Source organism: Peromyscus eremicus, chromosome 2 (genome assembly GCF_949786415.1).
Source record: "Peromyscus eremicus chromosome 2, PerEre_H2_v1, whole genome shotgun sequence".
Lineage (NCBI taxonomy): Eukaryota > Metazoa > Chordata > Mammalia > Rodentia > Cricetidae > Peromyscus > Peromyscus eremicus.
Window position 1 is genome coordinate 126,942,029 of NC_081417.1, and position 19,182 is coordinate 126,961,210.

General features: G+C 38.3%; 2 pseudogenes; both read left to right on the top strand.

The window, feature by feature from the left end:
- Window positions 1–6,441: 6,441 nt before the first annotated feature.
- LOC131905390 (U6 spliceosomal RNA) lies at window positions 6,442–6,534 on the top strand (annotated as a pseudogene).
- A 1,161-nt stretch (window positions 6,535–7,695) lies between these two features.
- On the top strand, window positions 7,696–10,695 carry LOC131904863 (selection and upkeep of intraepithelial T-cells protein 8-like; annotated as a pseudogene).
- Window positions 10,696–19,182: the final 8,487 nt, after the last annotated feature.

Below are 19,182 nucleotides of genomic sequence, written 5' to 3' on the forward strand. Positions count from 1 at the left end.
CCCTTGTTGTACTAGCTCCCTTTATAAATATATATTTCATCAGTATGTTTCTCTAGAGCAATGGTTCTCAATCTTCCTAATGCTGTGATTCCTTAATACAGTTCCTCAAATTGTGGTGACTATCACAACCATAAAATTATTTTTGTTGATACTTCATAACTGTAATTTTGCTACTGTTATGAATTATAATGTAAATATTTGATCTGCAAATGGTCTTAGGCGACCCCTGTGTAAGTGTTGTTTGACCCCCAAAGGGGTCTCTATTCACAGGCTGAGAGGGCTGCTCGAGAGAATGCTGAGTAATACAGTAAGATGTAAAATTTTACAGTTTATATAAAAGAGCATATAAAGCTTTGTCCGAGTAGGGTATGGTTAATACATCAAGTGTTTTATACTGTGAAGATACAAAATATGCATTGAAGACATTTCAGAAGTTGGTGAGTCCACATTTCACCATGGCTTAGGACCTTTTCAAATAACAGAATTAGGTTTGGTGGCTTTAACCAAAGTATTAATATCGTGGTTGGAACAAAAGAAAAAATATTGAAACAGTTACAATGGTAACCAATGACTTTTTTCTATCAAGGAATTTTTTGTTCGTTTTACATACTAACCACAGATGTCCTTCTCTTCCCTCCTCCCACCCCTCCAGCCTTCTGCCCCCAACCCACCCCCCTTTCCCTCCTCCAACAAGGTATGGCCTCCCATGGAGAGTCAGCAGAACCTAGTCCATTCAGTAGAAGCAGGTCCAAGCCCCTCCTCCTGCATCAAGGCTATGCAAGGTGTCCCACCATAGCTAGTAGGCTCCAAAAAGCCAGTTCATGCACCAGAAATGGATCCTGATCCTACTGCCAGGGAGTCCCTTATGCATATCAAGCTACACAACTATTTCACTTATCATAGAGCTTTCATCCAGTAAATGGTAGAAGCAGATCCAAATATCCATAGTCAAACACCAGGTCGAGCTCCAAGAGTCCAGTTGAAGAGAGAGAAGAGGAATTCTATGAGCAAGGAGCATCAAGATCATGATGAGGAAACCTACAGAGACAATCAAACCAACTAGTGGAAACTCATGAACTTTAGATCAACAGCTGTGGAGCCTCTATGGGACTGGACTAGGTAACGAATGATTCTAAGAAATTCAGAGAATTGGTAATTAGTTTTGGGTTTAGGAAAATGTAAGATATATTGCATCTATTTGGAATCTAAATATAATCCACTTTATAAAGTTAGATTCCTAAGTATTTTACATGTGTTTTCACTAAGTATGACTTTTCCTTAGATACATTATGACCTTTAGCAGCTAAGAGCTATAGCAAGCATATATTGTCTTCCTCATAAGCTGCCTGTGAGGGAGAGGAGATAAAATCATCCCCTGTGGTACTGTGAGCATAGTCTATAGAATAGCACCCTGAAGGCAAGCCTTTATTATGCAGTAGGAAGAATAGGGTCTTTTATCTGGAAATATCAGTAGGTTTGTGAGTATGTACATGGCATGAAAGGCTTAGGTACATATGAGGAAAATAAGATTAAAAAGGTGCTCTTAAAAACAAAGAAAAATAATTAATGCCAAATGCTTTGAAGCAAAGTTTATTGGTGGGGAAATCACTGGAGGACCATTGTATTTTGTTTGATGGAAACAAATTACTGAATTGCTGTTCTGTTTTGATTTTCTTATCTAAAAATATAAAACTCTACAAGTCATTGAATGTGGAGGTGTCAAACTTGTGCCTACATGGAGTGTCCAACCCTACATTCCAGCATCTTTTGTACAGGAAGGTACTCTCAATGCTACTAAAGTGGAACATAAACATCAAGCCAGCTACAAACCCCTTATCTACAATTGTGAGCCACTCCCAAGATATGCTAGAGCAATGGCAGCACAAAGAGTGGGGTAGTAACAAACCAATAAGTGATTAGACTTAAGGCCAACTATACAAGAGGTGACCAATAAACTGAGACAACCATGGTATGTACTCTCTCATAAGAGGATACTAGATGTAAAGCAAAGGATAACCAGAACACAATCTACAGCTCCAGGGACACTAGATAACAAGGAGGACCCTAAGAGGGATGCATAGATCACCCTGGGAAACAGGAAGAGATGAGATCTTCTTGGTAAACTGGGAGGGGGGCAGTGTGGGGGAGGGTATGGAGGATGAGAACATGAAAGAATGGGATGATCATGATGGGGGAGGGATGCAGTGGGAGAGCAATGAAAGAGATAGCTCTATAGAGGGAGCCATTATAGGGCTAGGAAGAAACTTGATGCTAGGGAAACTCCCAGGAATCCACAAGGATTACCCCAGATAAGATCCCTAGCTTTCGTCAAGGGGGTGCTTGTACTGGCCTTCCCCTGTAATCAGATTGGTGACTACCCTAACTGTCATCATAGAACCTTCACCCAGTAACTGATGGAAGCAGGTGCAGAGACCTACATCCAAGCACCAGGTCAAACTATGAGAGTCCAGTCAAAGAGAGGAAAGAGGGATTATAGGAGAAAGGGAGGGTCAAGATCATGACAGGGAAACCCACAGAGACAGATAACTAGAACATTCGGGAGCTCACAGTCATTAGACCAACAGCTGGGGAGCCTGCATGGGACCAAATACTCATAAATTGGTGTCTTGTCAGAGAATCTTCCTTCTGCAGCAGATGGGAACAAATATAAAGACCCACAGGCAACATTATGCAGAGAATGAGAGACCTTGGAATTTTCAGCCCTAATGGGATGCCTCCATCAAATCCTTCTCTTCAGAGCTCAGGGAACTTTATAGAAGAGGAGGCAGAAAGAGTCTAAGAGCCAGAAAGGATGGAGCACACAAAGAAAATAAACCTTCTCAATCAGCAATTCTCAACTCTTTGGGGGTTAAATGACCCTTTCATTGGGGTTACCTAAGACCATTTGCGTATCAAGTTGAGGCAGGACTAAACCCCTCCCTCCTTGTATTGAGGCACCTGTCAGAATGTCTAAGATCAAAAACACTGATGACAGTCAATGCTGGAGAAGATGCAGTAAATTTGTAGGCAAATTGATGGAACTAGAAAAAAATCATTCTGAGTGAGGTAACCCAGACCCAGAAAGACAAACATGGTATGTACTCACTCATAAGTGAATATTAGATGTAAACCAAAAGATAACCAGGCTACAAAAAACAAACAACAACAACAACAACAAAAACCCTGGTCCATCAAAATCCTTAGGTTTAAGAGAGTCTCTAAATGTACTAACCTTGCCTTTTGGCTTCTGTAGTTTCCCTCCTGGCTAATTAATTAATCTTCACTGAAGTATATCAAGCAAGAACATATTTTTTTTGTGTGCGTAAAAGCTCACCCTGAGAAAATCTTGAAGCTACACTGGAATCCTAATACCCAGTGTAGTCACTGGCTGGCTAATAAAGACTTTCTATTGGCTTAAGATGATGTCTGTCTGAGCAGTCTTCTCTGATGGATACTCCACAACATTTCTGAAGATCCCACCGAGATTCCCAGAGACCAGGCGTTGAGACACCAGGGGTCTCAGAATCCCCCGAGGGCAGAGCAGAAAGAGTGTGGGGGTCAAGGAGATCCTAGGGGTTGCCCAAAGTAACTTCCAGGTTCTCAAGACTCCCTTTAACCAATCACAGTCTAATGCTTCAGAAGATACTGACACCTGGTCTGTCACCTCCAGGTATAAGTCTGTTTATGGTTCCTTATATTTGAACACATAAGAGAGGTAAGACAAGGCCAGTGATCCACTGTCCAGGAGCTATGTGAGATATGACTGGATTGCCTCTGTTCAAGTGTCTCAGTGTGTGGAGCCATCCCTGATTGTCTTTACTCTATGTGTATATGTGTGTGTCTATGTGTGTGTATCTATGTGTTTCTGTCAGTTCTGTTTCTGTACAGTGACCAGTGTCTCTGGTGTGAGCCCTGACACACACACACACACACACACACACACACACACACACACACACACACCCCTAGCTTAAGAACTGTGTCCCATCCTTTTGGGGACCCAAATCCTTTTGGCTCTGCCAGGTGACCCAAAGAAACCCAAATCAAACCCAAAACCAATGAAATAAACAACCAAACGGAAAAAGCAAAATAAGAACAACAAAATCAACTCCAAAGCTCTGACTGTCTCACTCTGGATCATGCTGGCTTGTTGTCACTTGCCTCCCAAAAATGGTGTGGTCAGGTCTCCATCTCTCTGTGGAAGCAGGGAGGGGCCATGCCTCTTTTGTAGGGCACCCTGGCATATAAGTGGAATGCACAATGGGAGGAAAAACAATTCTCTGAGATATACATGCCCTCCACACCCCTACCTGATTTAATCAGTTCCAGGGAAAGGAAAATGAGAATGTTCCACTCCTTCTGCCATGATTGACACCTCTTTTCAACCCATGATCTTGTAAGGTGCTGCTTGTGTTTTCCTCTAGAAGTTTCAAATTCACATTGAGGTACCTGGTCCATTTGGAGCTGAATTTTGTGCAGGGTGACAAGTGTGACTCTAATAACATTCTTCTATTTGTAGCTAGAGTTTTCCTGCCTGGCCCACAGTCAGAACAAATCTCTGTCACCCGCCAATCCCACAGCTGCTCAGACCCAAACAAGTAAACACAGAGACTTATATTGCTTACAAACTGTATGGCCGTGGCAGGATTCTTGCTAACTGTTCTTATATCTTAAATTAATCCATTTCCATAAATCTATCCCTTGCCACATGGCTTGTGGCTTACCGGGATCTTCACATGTGGCTTGTCATGGTGGAGGCTCGCAGTGTCTCCCCCCACCCAGCTTCCTGTTCTCTCAATTCTCCTTTCTGTTAGTCCTGCCTATACTTCCTGCCTGGCCACTGGCCAATCAGTGATTTATTTATTGACCAATCAGCAACACATTTGACATACAGACCATCCCACAGCACTTCCCCTTTTCTTTTCTTAAAAAGGAAGGTTTTAACCTTTACACATCTACATGTGGACACTTTTCTCCTTAGCATCATTTGCTGAAGATTCTTTCATCCAGTGTGTATTCTTAGCATCTTTGTCAAACATCAAACACCTGTAATTACATGTACTTATTTTTGAGGTCTCCTGTTTTGTTCCATTGGTCTACACTTCTTAGTATCTTTGTCAAATATCAAACACCTGTAGTTACATGTACTTATTTTTGGGGTCTCCTATTTTGTTCCATTGGTCTACACTATAGACTGAAATCTGGTATGGTAATCCCACAAGCAGTACTTTTTTTGCTCAGGATTGTTTTGGCTATGCTGGATATTTTGTGGTTCTATATGAATTTTAGTATTTTTTCTTGTTTCTGTAAAGAACATCACATAGGATTATTATTTTCGTTTCCTCTCTACAATGTGCCAAGACTTTCTATAAGTTCTCAATTACTGGGTTTCTGTTGCTCATTTCTCTGCATTTCAGTGATTTTTTTTTAATGTAGGGAATTTAGATGATTTAGGAGAAACTTTAAATAATGGTACATCTTCCAATCAGTAATAGAAGAAAAGTTGAATCTTCATATTTTTCATACCCATTTTGAATTCATGGAAAAAAGCAAGCCAGATAATGCAAAGTTTTAATATATGCTGTCTTGAAGTTTTTTTATATCCATTCATTGTCTTTTTATATCCATTGTTTTTTTTATATCCATTCATATATAATTTAACAAATTGCCTGCAATTAATTGGACTGTTGAGCATTTTGATGTCTAATTTCTTGAGTTCCTTATATATTCTGGATATCAGTCCTCTGTCAGATGTGGGGTTGGTGATCTTTTCCCATTCTGTAGGCTGTCGCTTTGCCTTATTGACCGTATTCTTTGCTCTACAAAAGCTTCTCAGTTTCAAGAGGTCCCATTGATTGATTGTTTCTCTCAGTGTCTGTGCTACTGGTGTTCTATTTAGGAAGTGGTCTCCTATGCCAATGCGTTCAAGACTACTTCCTACTTTCTCTTCTAGCAGGTTCAGAGTAGCTGGATTTAAGTTGAGGTCCTTGATCCACTTGGACTTAAGTTTTGTGCACGGTGATAGATATGGATCTATTTGCAGCCTTCTACATGTTGATATCCAGTTATGCCAGCACCATTTGTTGAAGATGCTTTCTTTTTTCCATTGTGCACTTTTGGCTTCTTTGTCAAAAATTGTACGTTCATAGGTGTGCGAATTAATGTCAGGGTCTTCAATTCGATTCCATTGGTCCACATGTCGATTTTTATGCCAGTACCAAGCTGTTTTTATTACTGTAGCTCTATAGTACAGCTTGAAGTCAGGGATCATGATGCCTCCAGAGGTTGTGTTATTGTACAGGATTCTTTTGGCTATCCTGGATTTTTTGTTTTTCTATATGAAATTGAGTATTATTCTTTCCAGATCTGTGAAGAATTGTGTTGGTATTTTGATGGGGATTGCATTGAATCTGTAGATTGCTTTTGGTAAGATTGCCATTTTTACTTCAGCAGCACATATACTAAAACTAGAACGATACAGAGAAGATTAGCATGGCCCCTGTACATTTTCACATTTTAAAGTACAAAAATTATCATTAAAAATTACTAATTAACAGGTTTCAGCACTGTTACATTGATTAGAAATAATGTATACAATTGTTAACAAATGACAAGAGTTCATTCATTGTAGCTAGAGTTTTCTTGTCTGGCCCACAGTCAGGACAAATCTCTCTCACCTGCCAGTCCCACAGCAGCTCAGACCCAACCAAGTAAACACAGAGACTTATATTGGTTACAAACTGTATGGCCGTGGCAGGCTTCTTGCTAACTGTTCTTACAATTTAAATTAATCCATTTTTATAAATCTATACCTTATCACATGACTCATGGCTTACCGGCATCTTTACATGTTGTTTGTCATCATGGCGGCTGGCAGTGTCTCTCTGACTCAGCCTCTCACTTTCTAGCTTTATTTTTTTTGTCCCGCCTATACTTCCTGCCTAGCCAATGGCCAATTAGTGTTTTATTTATTGACCAATCAGCAACACATTTACCATACAGAACATCTCTATAGGCGGGCCAAAAAAAAAAAATTAAAAAAAAAAAAAGAGGACCTACTGGAGCTACCGCCAAAACAAAAAAGATGTAAAATACCAGTAAGCCACGAGCCACGTGACAAAATAAAGATTAATAAAAATGGGCTAAATATAAAAATAAAAGCTAGACAATGATAGGCCTGAGCTAATGGCCAAACAGTTTAATAATGTAAGAATCTGTATGTTTATTTTATAAATGGGCTCCGGGACTGGCGGGACTTGGCGACGGGAGCTAAAAAACAATTCTTCAGCTACAATTCATAATTTGATCTCAATATATTTTTTTCAATCACATGGATTAAAAATATTTTTTCTTACATTTTCACTCATATTTACTCATGCATGTCTTTAGGCTGCTTATTTTTGTTCCCTTCATTCACTAATTTACTTAAAATGTTTTTCTTCCACTGATTGTTAAGTACATCTGCTGGCAGTACTGTTCACTTAGAAAGTTTGGTTAAAGTAACCATGAGTGAGAACTAGAGGGATAAAGGAACTGGGAAGTCCTCCTCTGATCAGAACCATATGTGAGGACAATCTTTTTTTCTAACACTGAGAAGATTTGTTTTTACTGGAATCTTAAGGTTATGAATTAATTTTGGGTATCTATATTTCATATCACATTGTTTCTTACCTTGTTCTACTGTCCTTTTCAGATATGATGAAGTCTATATACTCCCATTTTTCTGGGTGTCATGTGTGTTTCACTTTCCTGAAAGTGATAGCATCAGCATTGACTTCTTGTAAGAACACTTACTTTTTTTCTTGTCCATTACAGTTATGAAAAGGATGCAAGAAAGATTTCTAGTGTCCAGTTTGTTATTGAAGGAGGTTAACAGCATCACTTCTTTGCAATATCAAGTAAAATAGTAAAAAAAAAAAAAGTGTCAGCAACTCTTCTTAGATTCAAAAAAGGAATAAGATTACAGGGTGTACCACTGTCCCCTAGACAGAGAGCCAGAAAGGAGCAGAAATCTACAAGGTCAGGAATCTCTGTGAAGAGAAGAAAGATCTGAGAAAATAAGAGGTAAAGCAGGAAAATGTAAGCTGAAACAATTGAGTTACTAGAGCCTCAATGTAGAATGGTTTGAACCAGAAGCGCCATATAAGACCCATCATTGGTAGGTACTGTGTGGTGCCTTTTACTTTCCACATTTCTACCAGGTCCTTGTGGTGAGAACAGAGTGATGGAGAAAGTAACCATTCTGAAATAGGTTCACATTAATTAGTTCTGCCTTCAAGATGAACTGCTTTCCCATAGCATTGCCTGTTGAGTTTCATGACCTGACTGAACTGACCTGGGAGAAGTGGGGTAGGACTGAGCTCAAGCCACCTCTTTCTGTCCTGTCCCACTTAGGAGACAGAGACATTGAGAAGCCCTCAATAAGGTCACAACTCAAAGGCACAGGTTCACTAAAAGACTGAATCCAAATCATAAAACTGCAGAATGCTCATTCTCTCTCTCCCACATGCATTATTAATTGTAGGATATATTGACTCTAGTATATGTGACTTCCAACAAAACTTTATATGACACACTAAGAATCAAAATCAGAATCCATAGGAACCGAACAAGTAAAACCACACAGCTGTGAACTGTCAGGCTAGAAATTTAATACCACCATAATTAATATTGTAAGTGATGTAATTGTAAAAATGGATAATAAATAAGAACAAATGGATACTATAAACAAATCTAGAAGTTCTTAATAACAAAGAAATCTTATAGACTTAAAAAAACATAGCAGAAATAAAGAATTCCTCTTTTATAAACTCATGAGTAGATTGAACAGACAAAACTCAGGAAAGAACATCTGACACACACTGCCCTGGAGAACACAACTTCTCATCAATAAACTAAGGGTTGTGGGGTGTAGGTGGTACTGTTGATTGTAATAATAATTATCCAAGCCTTCAACTGAAGTTGTAGGTAATTACGAATTGGTTTTGAAGTTTCTCCTCAAATGATGGACATGTGCTAGAGGGTTGTTTAGCAGTGAGATTCAACAACTGAGAATTGATGAGACTTTAGTTGCTCTGCCTTCATCATTGTATCAGTACTTTGGTGGATTCATGAGATTATGACATATCAGAAGGAGAGGGGCTAGTGCATAGTTGGAGGAACTGGACAAGTGGGAGAACACCTTGGCAAAACTTATCCTTGTCCCCTCTACTCTCTGTGCTTCCTGGCGACAAGAAACTGCTTTGCATTCTCCAAGTTGACACTCTGTCTCAGCAGGGCTGGGAAACATTGGGAACACCTACCATGAAGTGAAGCCTCTGTCACCATGAGTCAAAATAGTATTTTCTCATTAAAACTATTTTTCTTAGGGATTTAGTCATAGATACTGTTACAGCAACTGACAAATAGCCTTCAATAGATTCCAGAATTCCAAAATAGTTATACCAGACAGATTATTCCATACAGTTCTTAAGTAGCAAGACAGATTATTGGGGATTCCTATTTCACTAGAATCTATTTTAAAGATAAGATAAATAAAAAACTGGCATTAGTTTTCAAAAATATTGCAAAATTTAAAGGAATGTAATCAGAGTTGAATATTTGTATCAGCTAGGCCTTGTGAGTAGGATTTGATATGTTCTTCTCAGCAGTGTTGTTAATTTCAGATTCATTTTGATTTTCAATTTTTCTCCACAGAGAATCTGATGGTAACTACTCCCACTAGACACTTGGCGGCTAGAGTAGGAGGCGAGGCTGAGCTCAGTTGCCAGGTGTTCCCACCACGCAGTGTGAAGTCTATAGAGGTGCGCTGGTTCAGGAGTGACAGTTCCAAGCTTGTTTATCAGTACAGAGGTGGCCATGGAGTGAATGGAGAAGCTGCACCTGAATATGTGAATTGTACAGAGTTTGTGAAAGAGGCCATTAGGAAGGGCAAAATGGCCCTCAGAATTCACAATATCAGCATTTCTGATGATGGACTTTACCAATGTTCATTTAGTGATAGTGGCTTCAGTGATGTGACCAGCATGAACTTCAGTGTAGCAGGTAAGTTGTTTATGGAATATAGTATACCAGTGTCCTTATGCCCAACTAACTGAATTACATGGAAATTTTCTTGGTGGTTTTTTTATGGCTTTTTCATATTTTAAGTTTTTAAAATAGCCAAGTAATGAGTAAAAGTCACACATCTATCTCAAAAATACAATATTCAGAAAACAAACATCACATCACAATAAATTAGCCTAACTTGAAGAGAAAATATGAAAATCAGTTCACTTGTGTTATTAGACTGTAGAACATATGATTGAGACTCCTTATTCCCCAACCTGACAGTCTGAACTCAGTATAATCACTTGTGATTTTATCTCCTTATCATTTCCACCAGCATTTGGATTGAAGACACAAATCCATGTTGAGAATCCTGGCTATGGTGGACTCAATGTGGGGTGATTTTCAGAAGGGTGGTTAGACAGCCACCCTTAGATGGAGTGGAGAGACAGCCAAGGGGAGGTAGTTATGTATTCTTCAATATCGCACTCACAGGATGGAGATAGATTTTTCCACGTGAAGATGACTCTTCTCCTCAGAAACCAGTCACAGGAGAGTATCACATGCTGTGTTCTTAACCTTCTAATGGGTGAAGAGATGTAAACAAATCTCACCCTGGCAAGTAAGCACTCTGTCATGAGGGGTTAACTGTCAACATGGAAGCACAAAGAATAAACCAATGAATTAATCACTGTCAAATATCCTTTAATTGTGCCTCTTTATCATTGATACTGGTTTTGGTAAGACAGATGTTAAGTGTATGGTATGAGAAGAAAAGTGAACAGTGGACATTTATAATTAAGAATATCTTAGAGCTCTAGAGACAGTTAATGTTATCTCAATAAATGTTTCATATTGTATAATATGTATAAGTTTAACAAGATGCTATGTCAGTAACATAAAATGACATTGATCACTTTGAACTATATTGTCATCTTAGAAAATCATATAACCATATTCCAGGGGTTTTTATGAATTCTAAGTCCTCAGGACACATTGATTACTGTCACGTAGTATTCAGTACTAGAACTAGCATTTTAAAATTCCTTTAAGTTCAATAAATAGAAATTGTTATGGCAGTAAGATGTATACCTACGAGAGAGAGAGAAAGAGGGAGAGAGAGAGAGAGAGAGAGAGAGAGAGAGAGAGAGAGAGAGAGAGAGAACAGCAGTAAGGAAAATGTGTGAGTAAAATGCAGATTGTGTGATTATTTGTTCATTGCTCACTCCTAAAAGACATACATGATGGATGAATGAAAAAAATCAGGAAAAGGTTGTCACATGTTTAACAAAGCTATCCTTAGCTAACACCCGTATATACAAATTAATTTCTCATATGTACAGACTGTGTGTGTAGGTGGGAAGAGGAGGGTTTAAACCTTTAGAAACCAGTTCAGGCAATGCTTTACTACTTTAACTAAAAGTACAGGTTTTCTGTCTCTTTCAAAACTCTGTAGTACACTGGAGGATTAGGAAACTGACTGGAAAAAAGTAAGTGTTGCTGTGACTAAATAGGGCTTTCTAAGCAATGGTTTCTGAATTATCAGAGAAGTTCACAAGAATGAGCAGGAATCAGAGGTTAGGCAGAGGAATCAGAGGTTATGGCACTTGAAAGGCTGAGGCAGAAGGATGGAGTTTGAGTTCAGCTTGGGCCATGTAATAAGACATGCCTCAAATAAAAAGTAAGACACTGCAAACATGCTTAAAGTAGAGATGGAGGGATTTACTGATACACTAAAGATACAGTGAAAGACAAACTTTGAAAAAGAACAAATAATTATACGATCATAGAACTGAGCCATGAAAGATGAATTTTCAGTCCAGAAAGGGGACTTTGGGGAGTGAACATATCTTAGAAAAAAAGCTAGTAAGCCTCTTGAGTGAGAACATTACTGTATGAATTTCAGTTGCCATATGAACTCACAGTGGCTGTGACTGCACGTACAAGACACACACAAGCTCAAGCCACACAAAACTCTAGCAAAGAGAGGGAAGATTCTCCTTCCTGAGGAACTATTGGCAACTGATAGCTGCTGGGAAGGGAGAGTTAGCCCTTTTTGAGGGTGTTTCTCTCGATAGTCATTCAACCTCCAGTGGAAGGCCACACATCAAAGAGTATAGGCAACACAAATTGGACTTGTAGAGTTTATTTTTAAAAGAGGGGCACAAAATTGAGTGAGTAGGGAGAGGTGTCAATCTGGGAGATGTTGAAGCAGAGAATTCTAGCTCCAAAATGAGCTTAGTGACTTTCTCGTAGTTGCCACAAAATCAGGTCTACTAGTGTGTAGTTCTGAGCCAGATACAGAAAGTGGGAGAGGGAGGAAGGAAAGGAGGGAGAGAAAGAGGGAAGGAGGAGGAAATAAACAAGAAAAGAAAGAAATGAAGAAAATAAGGAAGAAGGGAGAGAGGGGAAAGGGAAAGAGAAGAAGGAAAAAAGGTAGGCAGGGAGGAGGGAGACAGATAAGGATAGGAGGAGTTGCAGAACCTGAAGGGGAAACCTGCTCCCATGGCAGCAGCTTCCTGGTCTGGTGTGGCTCTTTGCTATGTGTATTTTAAAGATGTTCTCTTCTTTTTTTCAGATATCCTGCTTAATGAGAACTACATGAAAAAATTAATTTTCACTTTCATTGAAATATTAATTTTTTATCTTTATCTTTATTTTACTTTTAATTTCTTACTTCATGAAATCAGGTAACTAATCCAAGAAGGATAGAATCATTAAGGATTTTCCCCCCCTAACTTTATGCCTAAGTCACATGTAGAGTTTATTTAAACTAAATGACATTCATTTCCCACTGCCATGCCCAGCTTGCTCCATACTCTACAGATGTTGGACTTCACATCTCTCAGCTCTGAGATTCCCAAGGCAATTTTGAATTTAGGGATGAAGGTCACTATGAATATTTCCTGGGCTTTTTCAGATCCACAGTTAATTTCTATATCCCATAAACAGAACACACTGAAACATTAAAAGAAGCACTAATTGGGTTGGGGATTTAGCTCAGTGGTAGAGTGCTTGCCTAGCAAGCGCAAGGCCCTGGGTTCAATCCTCAGCTCCAAAAAAAAAAAAAAAAAAAAAAAAAAAAGGAAGCACTAATTGAAATACTGAAGGTTAAATGATGTCTTCCTCTCTTAAGAAATAATCATTTCCATCACAGTAGTGTAGAGTCACCCTCGGTCACCTCCAAGTGCTGAGAGAATATGAGTCTTACTCTAGGGTAGATTTAATGTGATCAGACATTCCAGAATACAGTTGTGGTGTGTGCATATGTGTGTGTGTGTGTGTGTGTTCATGTGTGTGTGTGTGTGTGTGTGTGTGTGTGTGTGTGTGTGTGTGCATATGGTATATGCACATCTGTGTGTGCAGGTGCTTGGACCTGTGCTTTCACTCTCACAGGCCAGAGATGAACTGTGGATTTCCTACTCTATCACTATCAATTTTATTCTTTAAGAGAATGTCTCTCACTGAACCTAGAGCTAGGCTGGCAGCAAGAAAATCCAAATGATCCATCTTTTTCTGTCACACATAGCACTGGAGTTATAGGTGCAGACGCAGATGCACACAACTTTAGTTTTTCATGTGGGTACTGGGATTGGAACTGAGGTCCTCATGATTGCACAGAAAATGCTTACCCTTTAAGCCATCTCTCCAACTCCAGTGTATAGAGAATGGTTAACAGCAATGAGTGCAGAGTTGATTTTTGTGCAGGTTTTAAGACAAGACTTTAGTTTCATTTGTGTGGACACCCTGCTTCCCCAGAACTGTGTGTCTTGGTGCCTTGTCAATCTTAGTTAAAAATATTACTGCATTCATTTCTAGTATCTATTTTCTTCTTATAGGTCTGTGTTAATGCCAGTTCCCTGCTATTTCCATTACTGTCACTTTGTATTTTGACCTTTAAGAAATGTGATACCTTAAAACTAGCTATTTGTTTGTAGAGTTCCTTTGACATTTGGGAGAAAATGCTAAAATTGATAAAAATTTATATCAAAAATGATAAAATTTTAGGATTGCTTTCCTGTAGTTTGGGGGCTGAGTGGCACTACTAGGTATGATTGAGATCAAACAATTACAGCCTATTTTACAAATGTGTTGGAACGTTTTTAGACTTCAGACATGGAAATGCACTAAGGCTTCTGTCCATGAAGATAATATGGATTCTTTTTTTCTTTCTTTTTGTTTTGTTTTGTTTTTAATATAGATTCTTAAAGTTTATTCATCCTAAATAGTGCACCATGGTGCAGAAATACTGGTTCTAGGGATCTTACAAGAGGCAATATAAGTTCCTTCTTTGAAGCAAAGCTCCTGTACTGAATCCAGGCTGTTCTAGAACTGAAATCCAGAACTAAGGTGAATGCAGAGCATTTCAGTTGTTAAGACTGTTAGTGTTTGTGATAGGGCTGACTTTGACTTTCTGATTTATCTTTCCATTATAACAGCTATACCTTCTTTTGGGGAGCCAGAGTGTTCTGTACCTCCATTTTTGCTGTGGTTTTCAGTCTTTGTGTCTTAAAGGACCTATGCCTTTCACTGTTTAGTTTACATAATCTCCTTTAACTACTATAGTGCAAATATCCATTTCTAGTTATTATTACTATCATTATATTTTCAAAACAGGGATTCTCTGTGTATCCCTGGCTGTCCTGGAACTTGCTCTACAGACAAGGCTCATCTTGAACTCAGAGATCCACCTGTCTAAGCCATCCAAGTACAGGGATTAAAGGCATGTGCCACACTGGACTAACTTTTTTAAAATACTGACCATTCTATGATAACAGAAACCCCTTGAACATCATATTACAGATTTTATGTTTGAATCTCTAAGAATTTTCCTCAATGATAATTATTTATAGCATCTGTATACTGGTTCCTGCTTTCTATATTAGTGATTCATAAATAACAAAGTCATATTCCTTCCTTAAGTAATATTATCTAGATCTCTAAGTGTTGTTCAAGGTTTACAGATTAAAATGTTATGATAGGTGCCATGGTTTTAGCTTTGTATGAATTGGTAATCTTTTATTTTTGACAGTTTGTTTATAATATGTTCTGAAGAAACCTTCCTTCTGTTGTGCTTCATTGGATGCCATTGAGCTTTGTGTGGTCTGATGTTCCTAAGTTTTCCTACAGTTATGAAGTTTTCATCTATTATTTCCTTAAATAAACTCTCTTTCTCAACCGTAACTTCTATTATGGAAAACTTAGCTTTATGATTATATCTCACATGTGATATAGGATTTAATCATTTTTTGACCTCCTCTGTCTGGATAATTCCAAATAATCTCTCTTTTTAGTTTAAGGATTGGTTACTTTTTGACCAAGTTCCTTCTGTTGATGCTCCATGTTGCTTTTTTGGTTTCCTTCATTATGCCCTTCAGTCCAGGATTCTTGTTTGTCCCTCTTTTTTGACTTCCCTCTACTGAACTTTTTGTTTTCTTCAGGAATAATTTCCGAAATTATCAATGTTCTTTTTTAGTTCACTAGGTCACCTTAAAAAATAATATGAAACTATTGTCAGTCAATTCATAGGTCCTCATTTCTTTGGGATCTGTTGCTAGAATTCATTGTGTCCTTTCCATAACAAACCTTTTCCATGATAAGCACAACAAATTACCTTAAGTTTAGTGGCTTAAACCAAGAGATATCTGCTCTTGTAGTTCTGGGTGTCAAACCCCTGAAATGAGTTTCACTGGACTAAATACAGGGTTTTCCAGAGGGTCTAGGGAGAACTGCTGTACTTGCCTTGTATAGCTGCTAACCGTGTAGATTATACAACTAAATTGTTATTCAGAACTTCATTGTGCAGTCCCAAGTTTGTTTATATTGTTGGACCATTTTAGTTACCTGCAACTGTGGTTATGGAGTCCTGTTTTCTTGCTAGGTGTCTTGTGGAGACTGAGTTGAATTACATCAGATACTTCCCATGAGACTTGGCAAATATGATGGGTCATGTGTCTTTCAGTCTTAGATCACACTATATCTTCTTCCATTCTGACTCCAGCTAGCACATATCTCTGTTTTTAAGTATTTATAATATTAGATTGGGTTTACCCCAAATATTCCCAAATAGTCTTTTTATTTGGGGATTTATATCTTTAACTATAGAAGAAGACTCCTTTTTCCACATAACATAACATGTTGCAAATTTCCAGGGAGTAGGTATGGACATTTTGGAGGTCAATTCAGCTTATTCCAATATGGCCTCCATATATTTATAACTCTCTTACACACAAAATTCATTCAACTCATTCTGAGGTTTCCACAAATTTTCATGTATTTGCAGCATCAAATCAAAATTGTCAAGAGTAGATAATAACCAAAGGATATAAAATATCTATTTTATATATTTGTAAGAATTAGTTGAATCAATCCATTGTAAGTAACAAAACAATATCTTTACAGGTTAAATAATTTTTCTTTTAATTCTTTCTTCCTTCCTTCCTTCTATCCATCTTTCTTTTCTTTTTTGATACAGAGTTTCATTATATAACAGAGGCTGAACTCAATCCTCCTGCTTTAGCCTCTTGAATGCTGATTACAGGCATTTATCACCACATTGATCTCTGAAGAATTCTAAGAGGCAGTAAAATGATATTAAATGATGTCATTTAACTACTCTTTTTTCTAGTACACAGCCTCATTAATTTTCTAATTTTTTTAACTTTCTCAGTTTCTATTTCGGATCCCTTATTTTCCTTGTGCAATAGCTGGATGATGGATATGGCAACAGTGGTAGGATTTCTGGTGACATTTTTTTTCACTATTATAACCATTGGATTATTATGGACACCCACAACAAGTAAGTAAATAAAAAAAGTCAATACATTAAAACTGATACTGGCTTTTTCTTCTCTTGAAGGTCTCGATTTATAATTTAATATTTGCCAAGGTTCACTCAGTTTCTCAAGAGAAGACAAGTTAATTCCTAGATTCTATCTTTTTAACAGTTATACATTAGTATTTTAAGGCCAAATTATAGTCTTTTTCTGTTTGAATTTCCACTTAAAATAGCAATCAAAAATAAATAAATAAATAAAAGGTTTGGACTGGAAAGATTGCTCAATGGTTAAGAGTACTGGCCTCTATTCCAGAGGACCTGGATTTGATTCCTAGCATTCACACAGCACCTCACAACTGTCTTTTACACCAGTTCTAGGAGATCTGATGCCTTCTTCTGGCCTCCATAGATACCATGTGGTACACAGACTTGTATGCAGACACATATCATAATAAAATAAATTTGAAGACATTTTTAAAGTAATAGGCTTCTTTTGTTCTCTTTTTTTTTGTTTTTTCGAGACAGGGTTTCTCTGTGTAGCTTTGTACCTTTCCTGGAACTCAGTTGGTAGCCCAGGCTGGCCTCAAACTCACAGAGATCAGCCTGGCTCTGCCTCCTGAGTCCTGGGATTAAAGGTGTGTGCCACCACTGCCCGGCTTGTTCTCTTACTAGTAGAATACAAATTACTACATGTGTTGCTCAGATTTTATTACCCTGTGCGTCAATGATTGAACCAATTTGTCTTTTGATAGGTTTGGCATCTTCCAAAAATAGAAAGGTTGGTTCTCTAAAGATATTTTGATGATATTATTTTGCACATAGATAATTAATGGATAAATAAAATGTGTTACATATACACAATGGAGTACTACTCAGCAGAGAAAAAAATGAGATCATGAGGTTTGCAGGCAAATGGATGGATCTAGAAAAAAATCATCCTGAGTGAGGTAACCCAGACTCAGAAAGACAAACATGGTATGTACTCAATCATAGGTGGATACTAGATGTAAAACAAAGGATAACTAGACTGCTACTCACAACTCCAGGGAGGCGACCTAGAAAAGAGGACCCTAAGAAAGACACAGGGATCGCCTGCAATGGTGGCATAGAACTTGCAGGAGAAGCTAACTAGTGACTTGTCTAACTAGAGACCCACACCATGAAAGGGAGTACATGCTCAACACTGTCTGGATGACCAGGTACTGGAGGATGGATAGTCCAGAGACCTAGGATAAAACCATACACAACTGGCAAAAAAAAATCAAATGAAATGATCCTAATGATATTCTGTTGTATTCACAGATTGTTGCCAAGTCCAATGGAATCCTCCAATTGATACTGATAAAAACAAATGAAAAAATTAGAGATAAATGTTAATTTAAACTCATGGAACACTGAGTAATAAGAGGAGGGGGAATTTTAGGAACCAGAAGGGTCAAGGATACCATGAGAACACTGTATACAGAATTAACTAAGCAGGGCTCATGAGCTCAGAAACGGAAGCAGCAATGATGGAGCCTGCATGGGTCTCTACTAGATCCCTTGTATATATATTTTGGTTGTTTACCTTGGTGTTCTTATGGGACTCCTAACAGAGGGAGTGTGTGTGTGTGTGTGTGTGTGTGTGTGTGTGTGTGTGTGTGTGTGTAGGGGAGGGCTGTCTCTGACTACTGAGTTGCTTTGTCCAGCCTCGATCTGAGGGTTTGTGCCAAGTCTTATTGTAACTTGCCATGCCATGTTTTCTCAAGGGAAACAGAATAGAAGTGGATCTGGGGTAGAGGGTAGATCAGAGGGTGGAATTGGAAGTGGTGGAGGGAGGTAAACTACAGTCCAGATGTACTGTATAAGAGAAGAACAAATTTTAAAAAATATTGTACTTGTACCAAACATGTGAAGACATTATTTTCCTGTCAATAAAACAACTAAGGTATAGAGAATATCAGACTACAGAATGCTCAGCCATAAAGAGAACATATATACCACACCACTTCCTCTAAAGGCTCTCAGATTATTCAGCAAGAGGAGTGGAAAGATTGTAAAAGCCAGAGACAATGAATTACTACAAGGAAACAGTGTTTCCTCAGTACAGCAGGGTAGCTGCACATAGAAATTCACAATGATTGTGACACCATTCATAACCTGAGCAAGCCGAAGCCAGGTCAAATCCTTACAGGCAGAGGAGAGATTAGTATGAAGTTCTACCCCTAGCAGAAGAGCTATGGACTATTGCTAGCCACTATGGGTAGGATGGTCAATTTTCTGGAAGAGGACTACTGCCAATACATTGCTCATGCTGCAGTGGAAGGCCATACAATCAAAATATTTAGTAAAGCACAAGTCAACCTTGAAGGAAAAGA